Below are 16936 nucleotides of genomic sequence, written 5' to 3' on the forward strand. Positions count from 1 at the left end.
TTATGCCGTAACACACATAAAAAAAAATAAAAAAAAAAAAAATATACCGACGAATTGAATACCTCCTTCTTTTGGGAAGTCGGTCAAAAATTATCGTTACCACAAAAACCTTGCTTCATTAATGTTGACTTGTTGTTTTATTCCCCCTAAGTTTAATAGCGTGAAAATATATAGCCTAAAGAGTGACGTAATTGTAGGATTTTTTTTATTTAAAAAGGATTATTCAAAAATATGCGATGATTGCTGACCTCTTACGCCACAAAGTAGTGTGTGTTTACGCTTTATTATGTTAGTATAGAAGTATAGATATGTTAAAAGTTAGTAATCATCGGACACTTGTAATGTTATAAGATATTGATCGTCATTTTTTTTTGGTATTTTAAAAAAAACTTAAAACCATTTCCTAATCTATATTTATGTTTCGTCATAAGTTACTAAGAAAATATAATACTTGAAGTGTTAAAAGGCCTGCAAGTTAAGTACAATGCAGCGGCTGCATTATTATATTGCAACCATATTTAACTTTCACTCTCGCTTTCTCTGAGTATAATTGAACTATCTGTGACATTGCCAATTAAATGGCACTCAATCATTCCATATCTGACAGAAGTTTCATCGGAATCGTTTTTGTCGTACGCAGTTTCTCGCACCAGAACAAGTTTACAAGTATTGTCATATTGTTATGTTTCATTAAAAACACAGTAAACTCTCGATGGTTATCATTATACACAATTTCTTATCTTCGAAGGTATTTTATTAAAACGTCCCCTTGAAGTTGTAAACTTTACCTGTCTTATGCTGGGTTACTGAAGTTTCCATTTACTCGATCAATACCTAGTGATTTATAAGTTACTATGTTTAAAAGGAGTTACGTAGTTGGGAAACTCATTTCTAGTTTTTAATAATAAGCCCTTATTCAGATAATTAATTACTGTCATGTTACATAAATTGAATTTAATATTGACACATTATAATCATTATTTCATTTATTGTCAATTTTTCGTTTTGTTATTTATTATCTTTGTGTCCTAGTTGGACATAGGCCTTTTCCAAATTCTTCCATTCTTCCTTTCTTTAAGCCTTTCTTGGCCTTTCTAGTTATCGAACCACAAATACTAATGAATGGTTAAATGTAGACGGGAAACCGGAAATCCTTTTACAATTTTTGATTTTAATTCACTTGTTTCGTTCAACAATCATATACCTAACAGATTAATGTAAATTATTTTAGTTATGAATTCAAATATTTCGCACTTCGGCGTTATAACATTATAGCAGTGGTCAAAGGTCATTTCGCGAACACACTGTGCCCATAGATAACAGACTTCGGAAGCGTTCGCTATCTATTCGAACAAACGGAACATACATCAAGTGGTATACAGCGGTGACAATACGTGAACGCCATAAATAGTGATATGTCATCGTACATGCAGTGGGGAGTCCGAAATGCGCGATCCACGATACCTTTTATAATGTAATAAATAACACGATATGTAAACTCAAACACCTACCGTCATACGTACTGTGGTTGCACGGTGAAGGAAATTTATTCCCTACCCTACCGAAAATTGAACTTGATCCAACAATCATATTGACAAAACCTAGTCATAATAACATTCACTCTAGCTAAATAAGCACCGATAGTGACAATACTGTTTAATATTTTATTCAAGTGGGTAGCGAATTTAATTCATTAACTGTATGCCTTTATCAATTCACTTTACATAATATTTTAAAACCAAATTCCGGAACAATATGTAAAAGGGAATCGATAAAGAAAAACTCTACACGAATTCAATTTGTTACGTTTCTTTTGTTGTTTCAAATTTGTTTAAGAACAAAAGGAAATACTTTTGTATTTATTTTATTATACAAATTTTTAGCTTTAGTTTGTCAGCAAATATTTTGTGTTAAATGTTTGAGTAAATTTAACCAAAATGTTTCTCGGTATTATAATTATTACTTTAGGATATTAAATTTCGACACCTTTTATTGATTATATTTTGTCAATTTAGTAAATTTGACATACAGCCTGTGAGTAGCATATTATCAGATCCGAAAACGTTTAAATATAGCTTTCGCCCGCAACTCCATCCGCGTAGAATTAAAATAAAAACAAAAGTAAGTAATATGTCTTCTTCCAGATAGCTTCTACGATTATGACAAATTTCATCGAGATCCGTTCAGGCTACAAACTCTAACAAACATCCATCCATCTAAACTTTCATATTTATGATGTTAGTAAGATTACTATTTATATTGTGTCTTCCTTAATCTGTGATCGGCAAACTAATTTGTTAAGGTAAGGTTACATTGTCAGAAAACCCTAATTAATTAATAACTGTACTCTCTGTTCCTACATTATCTTTGCAACGTATTTCCGACGGCGTGAATGAAATAAGAAATGTTATTTATAACGATCAATATCGATGGTAAAACACCGTTATCTCATTTGCTTCAGCGGTTTTCGTTTTCAGTCAGCACTCGCTTTTGTACATTTGACAGGTTGCTTTTTTAAATTATTACACCCATTTTGACAGTTGATAAGTTGTTACAGTATTATTACGAAAGAGTTATTTCAAAGAATGCATACGAAAGATTTTAAAAAAAGAATTTCATATTCATTTCTCATTATGATTTAAGAAGTAACAGAATTGAGAGTAATGCGATGCGATAAATGTTGCAGTTTGTGGATAACTGTTACATGCATTATCCTTGCACTTGCTTTTTTCTTTTTCTAAACAGTCTTGTATTACCTAATACGATTTAAGGCCAATAAGTCCTGCATTTTAGGTCGTGCATCCAATGATTCTAATTGACAAGTTTAATTAAGAATTCCTAAGAGCGGACGCACATCTTCGACTAAACTATCGCTCAAATGTTACGCGATAGTCAATTGTTTCACAGTCCATGTTTAGTTACACAGCTAAAAATCGAGTTGTGTGCGCACCATATAAGTTCATATGAATCAAAGCGCGACTAAACGGTTGTGCGATAGCTTAGTTTCAGGTGTGCGCACGCTCTAAGTCAAAGATTAAGTCAAGATGAGTGAATTCCAAGTCCGTTTTTTAATGTAAATTAGTACTCATTTGTATAACATTTGAGTTTTTGGTTCAAGCATCTTTTAACTATAGATCAAATGCTAAGACTATGTTCTTTCCTAAAATGGACAATTTTTTCTAACAAAATTTACCAGTGTGGTTAGTTTTGTATCCATTTTATTTGTTTGTAAACGATATAAGTTAAACATAACCTTATTACCGTAACATCGATTTAAAAGGTATAATTATTAAAATTTACATTAACATTTATTTTTATTATCATAATTACAGCAAAAACGTGAAGAGAAACATGAACTAATGAGTCATAACTTTCAACGTTAGTTACAACTACGAACACGTAGTGTTATTAGAAATTATGCTTTATTCTAATGTGATTAGAGTTAATTTTCGAAGTGTTAGTTTTGCGTGTACTGTTAGGTTACCGGGAAAGAGGGATTTACGAGTAGTAGCCCTGGATCGTATATCGAGCCACGGGTGGTTTGACACGATTACTCTTTGACCGACATTCCCGTTACGGGACTCGTCGACGAAGTTCGCCGTGTCGTAATGAATACTGATTGTTGGCGGCAATTCGAATTTCGAATAAAATTATATCTGACGGTTATTTTTGGCCAGACTTATGTTTTTTTTTTGTTTACTCTTTGACGGAAAATCCGTTAGTCATTGCGACTCAATTTAAAGACAAATCACTAACCTTAATAATATGACCGGTATGTGATACTAGTTATTAAGTGCCCGGGGTTTTTAGTTTTTTGATGACGGTTTTTTTTTCTGTATGGCTTGTAGGAAAATCTAGTAATAAGTAAGGTTGGAAATGTGTTTCCCCTGTCTTGTTTTATTACATGTAATCTCAAATAATATTATGCAAGCCCTGCAAAAATATGTTACTTCTTATAACACAAGTAAGTTAGGAAATAAAAACTAATTACTACTTATTCCTAAGTAAGTGTTATAAAACTTACAAATATGTTAACTATGTGTAAAGAGAAAGTTAAATTAAAAAAATATGTATTGAGTAAGTAGGTCAGTTGAACTTGTCAAGGGCAACTGTTATGTCACAAGAGTTGCATTAACCTTTGTAACGGTAACATCAATATCAAGCAGATCCACAACTTACCGCGTAACTTGCAACCAAATACCGAATTTCCATATAAACAAAACAAACAAACTTTAACAAAGATAAAAACAGTAAAGTTACAAGCGAATTTAGTATCTATTCCAAAGTAATAAGCGTCAAAATGAAAGCAAATTAAGAGTTGTTTGGAGCTCCGTAAAAATTCGACTCCTACGTTTTGCCGCCAAAATAACTTATTTGTCTCGTCCATTAACGGGGGAACAATGCACCGTTAAGCATACAATGATGTTCTTTTTGCACAACATACCAAATATACGAACTACATGTCTACCTACTTACTTTTATCTGTTTCAAAAGAATGTTTAATGTTTAATTTGTACCTTAAATAACAAAGTTAAAAATATATTGTATTTGAAATAAATGAATTCAATTTTACAATCATGCAAAATGTATTTGAATTAAGAATGCGCAGGAACACGCGGCATATCGTGACGTCATAGATCACTATTTAGAAGAAGATAAGTTTGTTTAAGAGTGTAATAAATATTGCGTATTTATTCAAAACGCGACAATAAATATTTAAGCTTGCCCAATATGTTCATTATTCGAATTTGTTATGAATACATTTTTAAACTACTACGAAATTGTAATTTGTTTTGGTTCACGCAACTCGTTCGCCATTGCAAGGGTTGTCAAAAACAATTACAGAGTTTAATTTTATTCAAACATAACGAGAAAATATGTGTAGTAAAATAAACAAAAATACATTTTACTAGTTAAAAAATTCGGAGGTTTCGAAACAGAAGAAAAATTAAAAAATCATTGTTTTTCTTTACTCTGCCTTTTTATATGCTATTATACTATTTGAAATAACAAATTTAGAATACGTGCTAAAATTCTAATACCAAGAAGTGTTAAATTATGACAGCCCAAATATTTAGTTTAGCTAGTTAAATATGATCAGATAAAAGTTGACTCATCGTTGCCATAAAACGATTTATTAAGCAACAATTAGACTTTTAAACTCTTGTCTCTCTTACCTCTCTTCTCTTCTCTTTTAAACAATTTAAATTCTCTTAAGATCAAAGAGATTGAGTGTACAATTTTAAAAAAAGTTTTGAATTTCAAATCTAATTTTTTAATGTAAATAAGACTGTTCGTAGAAAATGCACAAATTTTATAATACCTACTCATTAAAGTTGGCAGCCCTACAGCATCAAATACTCAGAAGAAGATAGATCAATCGCGGAAGTATTCCCAGACGATGTATTTGCTTTCCAATTGATTTATATTTTGACATTAGTGGCACGGTGCGGCGCCTGCGGCTAACAGCGAGTAAAAATAAAAATACACGTTACGAGAAATTTCAATTAAGTTATTATACATTTCTTCTGCATGTATCGATTCGTTCCTTTTTTAAATTTCATTGATAGCCATTTGAAAATAGAAAACGTTATTGAAATTTACTTGAACATCTGTAAAAGCCAAGAAGGAAAAAAAAATAAAACATCTGTACATAGACACACCCAAGATATAGAAATGAACAGAAAACAAAAATTGATTGTTTAATTTTTAATACGCGTGTTATATTTTAAATCAGATCGAAAATATTTACAGCCAGGAACTCGTTTCGAATGCTATCTTTGTATCTAAGAGATAATTAAATATGTTCGTGTTTAAGATAACGTTACATTGTTCAAAGTAATGAAAAGAAATGGTAAGAAATTTTAATATTGGTACTCGTTTTTCTTCATTCAGTGTGGCCCCGCCTTTATTAATAATCGAATGAATTGCATAATCGATTTATGTTCTTTTTTTAAACAAATTGAGTATTCATTTCGATTCCGTGTTGAGAGTAATAGGTTTTTAAACGCGCTGTGTTCATGGTAATGCATCAGGTGTCATCTCGGACAAATAAATTGCCAATATTTTACATTTTTATTACCATGTGAGTGCAATTCTAAAATATTTGGACCTTTAATTGAAATGTTTTGGATTTCCTTTTGATATATCTCCGACTAAACCGTGTTTTGATTACATATTTTGCATTATTTTCCATAAAAGAATGATTCATAAATCCTTTGGAGTATTGAATGCTGATAAGGAAAAAGGTATTTTAATCTGATTTTTAATACTTCTAAATTTGAAGTAAAGAGAGGCAATATGAGATTAACATGTCCCTTTCGAACATGTATTTAAAAAACATATTAGAAAAATACATCAGTCTGTTTCCTTCACATCTTAAATTCAAAGATAAATGAACGTTTAGCACCTTTATGCTAACTAACTTAAGCTTGGTCATTGTATTCGCTTTGTTAAAAATAATTGTTACTTTATTAAAATATACACAGATGTCCTTTAGAGGACCGCATGATGTCAGAGAGGCGTAGAAGGAAAATTATATCTTAGTTTCGGTTCGACGAACTCGCTATAAACACCTTAAAAGGGACATCTCACGTGTCAGGTAAAACTTAAACACGCCCGAAAACTTCTGTTAAGCCTATTATTTGCTTATCTATTGTTCTGTGTAATTTTTTGATTAACCACGTTATGTATGTACAGGATTTTGGAAGAAGTTTTCGAATAAAAACACAATCGTAATAAAAGCATAAAGTAAAAGTAGTTAAAATGCAAATAATTCCAATTGTTTTCAAATTCAATCGAGATTCAGAAAAAATGACTTAACGCCTTATAACATAGTTTCCGGCGTCGTTAATACGTCATAATTTGAATCCTCTCAGGGTTTTGGTTAAACCCATTGAGGCAGAAATGGTGACGTGTCATTTAATATTTAACTATTGTATTTTTAAGAGATAAAGGCCTTTATATTACAGATCCATTTAAACTCATTTTCCTTTATCAGAAATATTATAAGTATTTATAAATGCGAACGACCTTGAAGTATTTCCAATATTGTAAGTTGACATATTAAGTTGATTTTTTCTTTAGTCTTGTATGATGATGAATTGTTTTTCAAAGTTTATTTACTACATATTGTACGTCTGTCTGAAGAGTTTCGCTTTTCATAGAAAAGGCTCTCAGTGTGATGGTTTTTATAAGCCTCAGGCAAATTTGAGATTAAGTTGGCAGATTTTTTGCACAAATCGAACACAATTTTTAAGAGTTATCCAATTATGACTCTTATTATGACACTCATAACCGCTCATCATACCAACACGATGATGTAACTAATGGTACATCGAAGTGAGAAGCGAACGACACATTAATTATAGATGCATACAGAGGTGCGGGGTTCGTCACTTGTGCGTTGTAACCGAATATTCACTACAACTAGGCCAATGTCATATGTTGACACGTAAGCCTTCTACACTTTGTTTTGATGACGCCTCGTCAATTTTTAATGATCCCGTAATAGTTAGTGTTGTTTTTTTTACTGTTAACTGTGGCTTTAAACCGCAGTGCAATTTCTAATGTTGCCATCTCTTATTTTCTCTTCGTATAAAAAGAGACTAATATATGTCAATGCAAGAGTCACGGTGAGATGAATAACATTAAGGTACCTAATATTCAAAGGAGTAAAGGATATTGCTCACCATTCATCTTCATTCATTCTCAGATGAGTCATTCATTCATTCTTATTCAATTTGTGGTCTATTTACACTTCTCGAAGTATTTTCGGAATTCCCCTACCTAATTATACAAACAGGTAAAAATGAATTATTGAATGTCATTCATTTAACGTCGTCAAAATTGGATCAAGGTCATTTTTGAATGAATTCTGGATGAGGCATTCATTCGTTGCATTCATTCGTTAACGGACATCTGGAAGATCTTTTGTAATTGTGTTATACATATCTGCATGTGAATTATACACAAGTGAAATTAGATTAATTTGACCATAATATACTTCGTCTTGATTCTAGATTATTTATTTGAGTTTTATGGAACAAAAATGACTTAGTATTTACTAAAAACGAATGACATTTTTTAAATATGACGCAATTAGCTGTTATCAATAGGTAATTCAAACGGTAAAGTCACATTGCGCTTGTAACTGTAAAAATAACTGTTATAATTTGTAAATGATGTAGTCATTAAGCAATTTTACAAAGATAGCTATTGTTTTAATTATGTATCTTTTAACAAACATTTGAAAAATATTAACTTTCTGATACTGGTTACAAATTGCGCTTAGAAGAATACAAAGATGTTTAAAAATTGTGACAAAGAGTAGAGATGTCTTAAAATGTACACTTTGTTATATAAAGATATGCGGCAAATGTAATCAATCAAAAATATCTAGCTGATGAGAGAGTCGTTAGTATTAGTTGGTTCTCTAAAATTAAACGAGCGAAAGGCGGCCTGAATTCGTCAAAATGTCGAAGCGACCGCTGCCTATAGACATCTGTAATTGCAGATGCGATGCCTACCCTAATCGAGGGAAGAGGACACCCACATTCACAGGATATCTCCCCTTCTTATGCGCCGTAAATCCACTTTTCCTATAAAGAAAAGGGCGGAAAGGAAAAGGGACTAAAATTAGGCCTACATGGGTGCTAAAAAGTTCTTAAAAAGTCTTGTCTGTCTATAAGAATCAAATTCATTGTAATCAACCCACAGAGAACACTGTCAGAAAACATACAGCAAGTGTTTGAATCTAATTGCCCGCGCCTTAAAGATGTGGGCGGCCACAAGGCGACAGCGAAACTTTGCATATGTCGATTTGTTTATACAGCAGTTTTCATAGTATACTATAAGTTGAATCTAAATATTAATAACTAGCTGTTGCTGGCGACTTCGTCTCTGTTGAATTAATAAAAATAGTAATATAGTTTATGTTACTTATTGATAACGTTGTTATGTTTTGGTAAAAAATTTAGAAATTCGCTCAATAGTTTTTCGCTTATTACAATGCATACAAAAATGCAAATCTTTGTTCTTTATAATATTAGTATAGAAAATTACTTTGTGTGAATGAGAAATAAAGCTTATGCCTTGAGGGCAGTATGAAAAGAGAGTTTTATCGTTTCGTCTGAGAAGAGGACAGGGGAAAATCAGTTTTCTATTGTAGTCATTTTCAATATAATTTAACTTTAAAGGAAATCGACGGCACGTGTAATTTATTCTGTTTTGTTTGCTAAGATGTTATGTGCTAAATTCCTGAATACATAGTGTGCAAAGGTAATGAAAAGATTGACGAGGAATCCGGAACTAATTTGGCAATGACCTGTTTCCTTTTTATGTGGCGTCACAAATAACGTTCTCTGATAGGTCATATTTGTGACCAATTTCCGACCTTAACAGTTGCCGAGTGAAATGAAAAACGTCATATTGGGTGCGTGTTTTACCCGCATGGTCTATGGTGTAAGTTATAAGAGTTTTAAACTTTGATTAGCGATATTAGGTTTATGGTGAAAGAGTTGGTTGATGTTAAGTATCTTATTTCTTATAGAATCGATAAATTTGTGAGCTTTTGTTAGATACGCTTTTTTATCTTTATCAAAAAATGTAACAAGATACTGTAGTACTATCCTATTTGGGCCAAAACATATGTTTCTTTGCATAAATGTTGTTTATTTTTTTGACATATCGATAAATGAAAGATTTAAAATAGTAATATCGCAAAATCTTAATACTTGCACCAGTATTACATTCTCGATAGCAAGGTGATTAGTATTTCGGGGCTGGGCGATCGCCGGCGCGCGCGCAGTCTCTCGCCGCCAGCCGCCCGCGCGCCCGTCCGCCGCCGTCGCCGCGCGCCTCACTACCGCGCGACTTTCAAATCCACCGAACATTCAATTTCAAATATCGAACTCCGTGTTTTATTTTATGTCAACAGTGAATTTTCAGTGTTTTGTGCCAGCAATAATAGTGACGTTCGGCGCTTGCTAATAGTTCCGTTCGGGAACCGACTTTCACTTCGCCAGAGTTTTTTGCAAGCGGTGAGTGTTTTAGGTTTATTTTTAATCGGACGTCGCGTAATTGACTATTACACAATTCTCGTCTCGATATGCGGAAATGTCAGGAGTTGTGAAAATGTTGCAACTTAGGTATCAAGAAGTGTTGGACGGCGTTCGTTCGGCGTCTCACATTTAGAGATACCGATGCGTGCGTGCATACGCAAATCAATGCGGAATCGAGCATGCAGCCGGTGCACTAAAATTGTCCTACTTTTAAAAATAATAACGCGAATCAAATTTGAAAGTATCGGCGTACATTGTAAATTGAAATATCTTTTGTGTAACTTATGCTGTGCTCTATTATAGAAAATTTATTTAAATAGAACTAATAAAGATGTTGAAAAATTAAAAATTTAACTTTAAAAATTTTTTTTGGTATCATGTTGCTATATTATTTAAAATAATACATTACATTTAAGAACTATGTATTTTCTCATAAATAAATGTTGAGCAGCGCTCGTTGATATCTTTTGTATGCGCGACCTGCATCGGAACGGTTGTTGTCTAAAGTAGGCAGAAATTCCAAGTTGCGAATACCTAATAAAAATTCTAGTTCTGTATCAAGGTGACCTCTGATTGGTCAGCAGCACCGAAATGGTAAATTCTTAATTTGAACATATTATGTGGGCATAGTAATTACGTTTTGGGTTTTACCTATAAAATGTCATGTGTCATATGTAAAGATACATAAGTGAAATTCTAAAATATTCTAATATAAGATGGGTAACAGTAACAATAAAAATCATTGAAGTAAATTATTTAAAGTTCAATAAATATGACATAAGACTTTTATGTATATGAAATTTATTGCTGAATATATTTAAGAAAAATCTTAAGAGACTTTTTGTTCGTTGTATATAAATGAGTGCCATTTTTATGATTGCGTCAGATTCGGTGTTTTATCGGGAGATTGTAAGATTGTATGTCGCGATTGTTAACCGTAGCGTAACCGGCTCGGGTGTGGATTTAAGTTTAATTCCGAACTGTCCTACATGCAGTATTATATTATTTTTAGTTGTAAAACTTTTAAAAGCATAGCTCCGAGTTTCATCAATTCTGTAAATTATTTTGGATGAGATTTTAGACGTATTTCTTATATGCGATAAAAATATGGAAGTGAAATTTCTGACCCATCGAAATGACCTGTCTGCAATTTCGCTGTGGTCCTTTATCTATACTGTATTTTTTTATTATAAAACAAGGCATAATATAAATGTTCATATTATATGATAATCAAAATATACGCAACAAACAGGACAGTAACAAATAGATTTATATTTATATCTAGCGTGGCAATAAAAAAGGCACGGGAAGTGACAAGCTAGTTTTTAGAGCATTGACACAGCATTTGGAGTTTTATGGAACGTTTTTATGGAAAATAAATAATTTGTTGTAATACTATTCATGTATCAAAAGAGATTTGGTTTTTTTCGTATTATAGCTTTTTTACTTTTATTTGATATGAACATTTATAAAACTATTTTGGAGTTTTACTAAGTAATGATTACGCTCAAGTTATTAAAATTACAATTGCCGTTAATTTAACTATATAACCTCTATCTAATGTTGATATAACGGTACATAAATTTAATTAGTAATTGATTCGATAACAGTATTACTCAACATTACTGACAATTAAAAGATAATTGGAAAGTAATTAGTCGTGATAAGTTAAAATACCGTAATAGACTATTAAAATTTGTATTTGCGATAATAGAAAACTGGTTAGTTTTGAATACGTAAAATTTTATAAGTAGTTATATTGGTTAACTAACCTATTTTAATATAAGAAATATGCATAATAAAAAAGAAAATTGTGCTACAAGCATTATTCATTTTAATTATTATTTAATTATTTCATTGGTTTAATTTAACTTTTACATAAAATAGTAGATACAAAATAAATAATTTACAACTTATTTGTTTTATCAATTAAAAAAAATTTAAACATCGGTAGGTTTAATAATGATACCAATCCGTTTTAGATTTAATCAGAGTTGTAAAACGGATTTAATTTTAACGACGTGTTTAAGTAAACATTCAAGGCTTTGAAAACAGTACGAAACGGCCGATACAAGTTAAGAAATCGCGTTTGTTGATTATATCGTCAACTATGTTATAAAAACTAATAACATCGATTCCATCTTGGTGTTGAATAAAATACGTTTATTTTTATTTATACAAATACTAGCTTTCGCCCGCGACTCCGTCCGCGTGACATTAATAAAAACAAAAGAAAGTAACCAATGTATTTTTTCAGACTATTCTCTACATCTATACTAAATTTCAAAGAAATCTGTTCAGCGGTTTAGGCTACAAACTCTAACAAACATCTATCCATCCAAACTTTCACATTTATAATATTAGTATGAAGTATGATGTAGTTAGTTATATTAAATTGCTAAGCAAAAAACATGTAAGCTGACGTTTTAAGTTAGATCCTCGCTAGATTGTGAACAAATTTTAAATCGTCAAATTCCATACTTATGTGGTAAGTTAAGTTAAGGAGTTGTCTTTTGAATAGAAATATGACCCAAAACTTGTGTCAAATAAAATTTAGGGAAATACAAATTAAATAATATTAAATAGCATTCACTAATAGTTTTCAAATTATAATCATTTTTTAAACGCGTAAGATGATACATGATCTTTGACGAAATAAAAAACAACTCGCTCAACGTGTGCGAATTTTTAAACATAATCAAGTCCCTATGTTACATACAAATCAATGGCAATATACATTCATATAGCGGTATTGAAAGTCCCACGGTACACACCCAGTCATAAAATTTCAACACGTGCTTTGTACTTATAAAAATTAACATAAAAAATTCGGGGCAGCGACATCCTTAAAACAAAGGAATAAGGTCGAGAATGCTGAAGTATGGGGACAGTAAATAGTACAAACAAAAGAAAGTAAATGGTTCGGTTAACCGCTTTGATACGGGATCGCCGGCGGTAACTGTTGTCAGTTATTGTTGTTAACAATAACTCGGACTGCTTGCGCAATAGCCGATCGTGTGTGAAAGGATTACGGACTCGCTTAGTTGTGACTTATGGAGCGTTTAATGCAGAATGAATTGCTGCTGAAAGTAATAAAATATGGAGATAAAATAACAATGATGCACAAAATATATTTAAATTTATATCTAAAATCTTAAATTGTATTATTAAATACTAGCTGTTCCCTGCATCTTCATCCGCATGAAATAATGTAAATTTTATTTGATTGTTTACATTTGTCAAATCATCAATTGCAAATGTCAAAAACATGACATGATGACAACCTTACTTCCTTGATGTTGGCAGCAACTTATGGTCTCTTTCCCACTTTTGGGTTTTTATTCAATTTATTTACCCACTAAATTTAATAGCGTGAAAATGTATAGCCTAAAGCGTGACGTAATTGTGGGCATTTTTATAGAAAAAAGAATTATTCAAAAATATGCTGTAATTGCTGTCATCTTAGGCAACAGAGAAGTGTGTGTTTACGCTTTATTATAACAGTATAGATTGTGTGTTATTATACATATGTATTCTCAGAGAATAGAGGTCATCGGAAGAAAATCATTGCGTAGGTACACTCTTAAATAGACCTATTATCTATTTTCTGATTTGCTATAAACGTTTATTCCGACAGGATATACGATTGAGAATAAACGCACGAAAATTGCCTTTATTTGGTCGGAATAAGGTTTCAATTCATGAGAATATACACAAATGTAGTATCCGGCATTGGCTAGTTATCCAAATTATCCGTTTTAGGAATATGTTTGCATATAAGTTAGGGAATACACGCACTTGAAGCTTTTATATTTTTTACTATTCATAGAAAATATAATTGAAATATTAATAATATTATAATAATGAAATATTTTATGTGATAATACATTTATATTATATAAAATTATTCTACAATTTACACTATATTTTAAAAGCAAAACATAATCAACGCTACCTTTACCGAATAAACGCTGGTTTGTAAATATTCTTATATATTTATGAAATATCTGTGCAGTTGTGACATACAATTAGATATCAGAACACGCGCTCGCTGCTCAGTGCTTACGAAACAAGGCGCAGTCTCGCTGCATTGCAATATTGGATATAGAGTTTATAGTGTCAACAATTCCTTAAATATTTAACACACAAAATAGGTTAAGCGTAGTCAATATTTTTTTATAGTTGATAAAGACGGAGTTTTAAAAAATGAAACTTTTCATACTAATATTATAAATGCGAAAGTTCAGATGGATGGATGATTGTTAGAGTTTGCCATAGAGTTTGCCATCTGGAAGAATACATAGGTTGCTTACTTTTCTTTTTTTTCAAGCGAATAGAGTTGCTTTTGATAAACCGTGCTAAACCGCTCGTATATTCAAAGTTTCAGAAAGATTTTCATGTCAGAAAATCTCAATAAATAAAAAACTACTGTAGTTTGTTCGTTGAAAAGCTATGATTATTTTATTTGGTCAAGATTAGTAACTTCATACTTATTACAATTGTTCTCAGTGTTCATCTCAAAGTTGTCAGGTCTTTGACTTCTATGCACTTAATCATTCATATAAAAATCAAGCAGGAACTACTTATGAACAATAGGTAATAACAATACATCAAATAGGTCTGGTCTCGCCGTAACTTAGTAGAAATCGTCTAATTTGATTCAACTAATGATAAAACACGTTTGATTGGCGTCGGAAGGTTATATCGCGGCGAGAAATTATGAGCTCGGGGAGGGGAGTCAATATCAGAGTATGTCTAACTAACTATGCCACTTTCGTCCTAATACCGAAGGAATAAAGTTTAAAGTTGTGGTTACTGTATATTCCATATAGTTCAATAACTAGATTTTCTGTTTAAACATTAAATTATTCTAATAAACATGAATTGTAAATAGGACGAGGTTTTCATAGAAATGTGGGTTTGATAAATGAATTTTAAGCAACGATTTTTAAATGATATCGGTTGCCGGATAATATCTATGTTTTCCAACATTACAAATACTCAAAAGTCAAAAGTCTTTACATATAAAACAAGGTTTTTAATAATAGAAGGCCGTTGTATGTATTTCCGTATTTATGTATACGTTAAGTTAAATCAAGTTGTTATTCAAATATTACCATTAAGTATTGTTGTCCCGGTTATTTGATTTAATAATAATCTGGTAGAACAAAATTAACGAAAAAAGTCTCCGCTCTCGTTGATGTCTTTTGTATGATCATTTCCATTCCTTACTAGATTTGTGTAACGAAGGTAGAAGTTATTAAATTCTTAAATCTACTTTGATTATTTGCAAAAAAAAATGAAAGTAAATGATATTTTGTATGAATACAATAAGGCGCAGTTGACGCTGATTTTAGCAGATTTTAAATCATACTAAACTCAAGTAATTTTCACTAAAAATGTAGTTAGTATTGGTAAAATATTTAGAAACTCTTTGGCTTGAGGTGTATTTTTCACACTACGTCACAAGCATTGAATAACACATGTCCTTGCGAAACGAAGCGCTTCTCATTTGTTCTACGTAACTCTTAAAGTAAATGCAATTTGAAGATGTCAAACATTGAAACCAATTGTGACAAAACAAATTTCACTTGTCATTTCCGATGAGTATTTTTCGTCTAAACCAGTTGTAAACAAGTTTTTTTGTTAACCTTTTAGATTCCATTAACGCTTTTAGATTTTTATCAATTGTTTTATTAACAAACACTTTGGTCAAAAATCTTTAACATATTACGATAGAAAAATGATGAATGATTGATAATTTTAATCGAAACTTCAACCTTGAACGGTATGAAAAGGTTAACGTAAATAAATAAAATAAATAAAATGTTTGAATCAATTTTGAAACTAACAATAAATCGTTTAAAACAAGAAAGTATTACCAACCAAAATTTGCTATAGTATTTTTACTGATGTTATAAATGCGAAGGTTTAGATGGATGGATGGATGGATGGATGGATAGATAGATAGATAGATGGATAGATGGATAGATGGATGGATGGATAGATAGATGGATAGATGTTTGTTAGAATGTGTAGCCTAAACAGCTTAACGGATCTCGATGAAATTCGGGCATAGATGTGGAGAAAAGTCGGAAAAACCACATAGGCTATTAAATTTGTTTTTTTTTTCATTTTATTTTTAATAACAGCTAGTTTTTATAGCATTAATTCACAAAATATACTTAATTTAATTAATGTTGAAATATTAAAAAACTAAATACTGGACTACATTTTCTTATAAAGGCTTGTTTATTATATTGTATTACGTAACCAAATGAAGCGTATCAAAATATATGCAAAAACACAAATTACCATCGAATAGCAAATTTTATTATAATTAAATTCAAAAACAGCCGGATCTAAAACCTGTTATTGGCGACGAAACTCATATTGAAGACGTTTAGATTTATTATCTTTTTTAATGAGAAAAGCAACGTAAAGCATCAAATATTTGACATATTATAACTACCCAGGTAAGCATTATTTTTGGCATAGGCATTTTTACCTTGCACATACCTTTGTGACTTTCGTTGTATATTTTCTGAGTGTTGCTGTTTATCATATTTCCTTTCAATATAATATTGGAAAGTATGGCTGGATGAATATTTGGCATAGATGCAAAAGATCGTGTCGAAGAAAAAATAAAATTAGTACATTTTTATAAAACCCGCACGGGTGAAGTCGCGGGATAAATCTAGTTGAAGAATAAATAATTAATCATACAAACAGATATAACGAGTTTTTATAATATTAAGAGTCTATAACTGATGAAACTGAGTTGTCATATTTAAAACTAACTTGAGATTATTTTTGACCGACTTCCCAAAAGAAGGAGGTACTCAATTCGTCTGTATGTTTTTTTTTTTTTTTTT

At 31.2% G+C, this 16936-nt stretch overlaps 1 protein-coding gene across 2 annotated transcripts in view; it reads left to right on the forward strand.

The window, feature by feature from the left end:
* The window catches only part of LOC106099288, a 121077-nt gene that overhangs the window by 21146 nt on the left and 82995 nt on the right, over nucleotides 1–16936 (forward strand). Inside the window, exon 1 of one of the 2 annotated variants that reach the window (XM_013277791.1) lies at nucleotides 9818–10040. The exons of the other annotated variant lie outside the window; for it this stretch is intronic. The gene's annotated coding sequence lies outside the window, so the exon portion shown is untranslated. Of the gene's footprint in view, nucleotides 1–9817; nucleotides 10041–16936 lie in introns of those variants that run through there. 2 annotated transcript variants of the gene reach the window in all.

This window comes from Papilio polytes, unplaced genomic scaffold (genome assembly GCF_000836215.1).
Source record: "Papilio polytes unplaced genomic scaffold, Ppol_1.0 DF824135.1, whole genome shotgun sequence".
NCBI lineage: Eukaryota > Metazoa > Arthropoda > Insecta > Lepidoptera > Papilionidae > Papilio > Papilio polytes.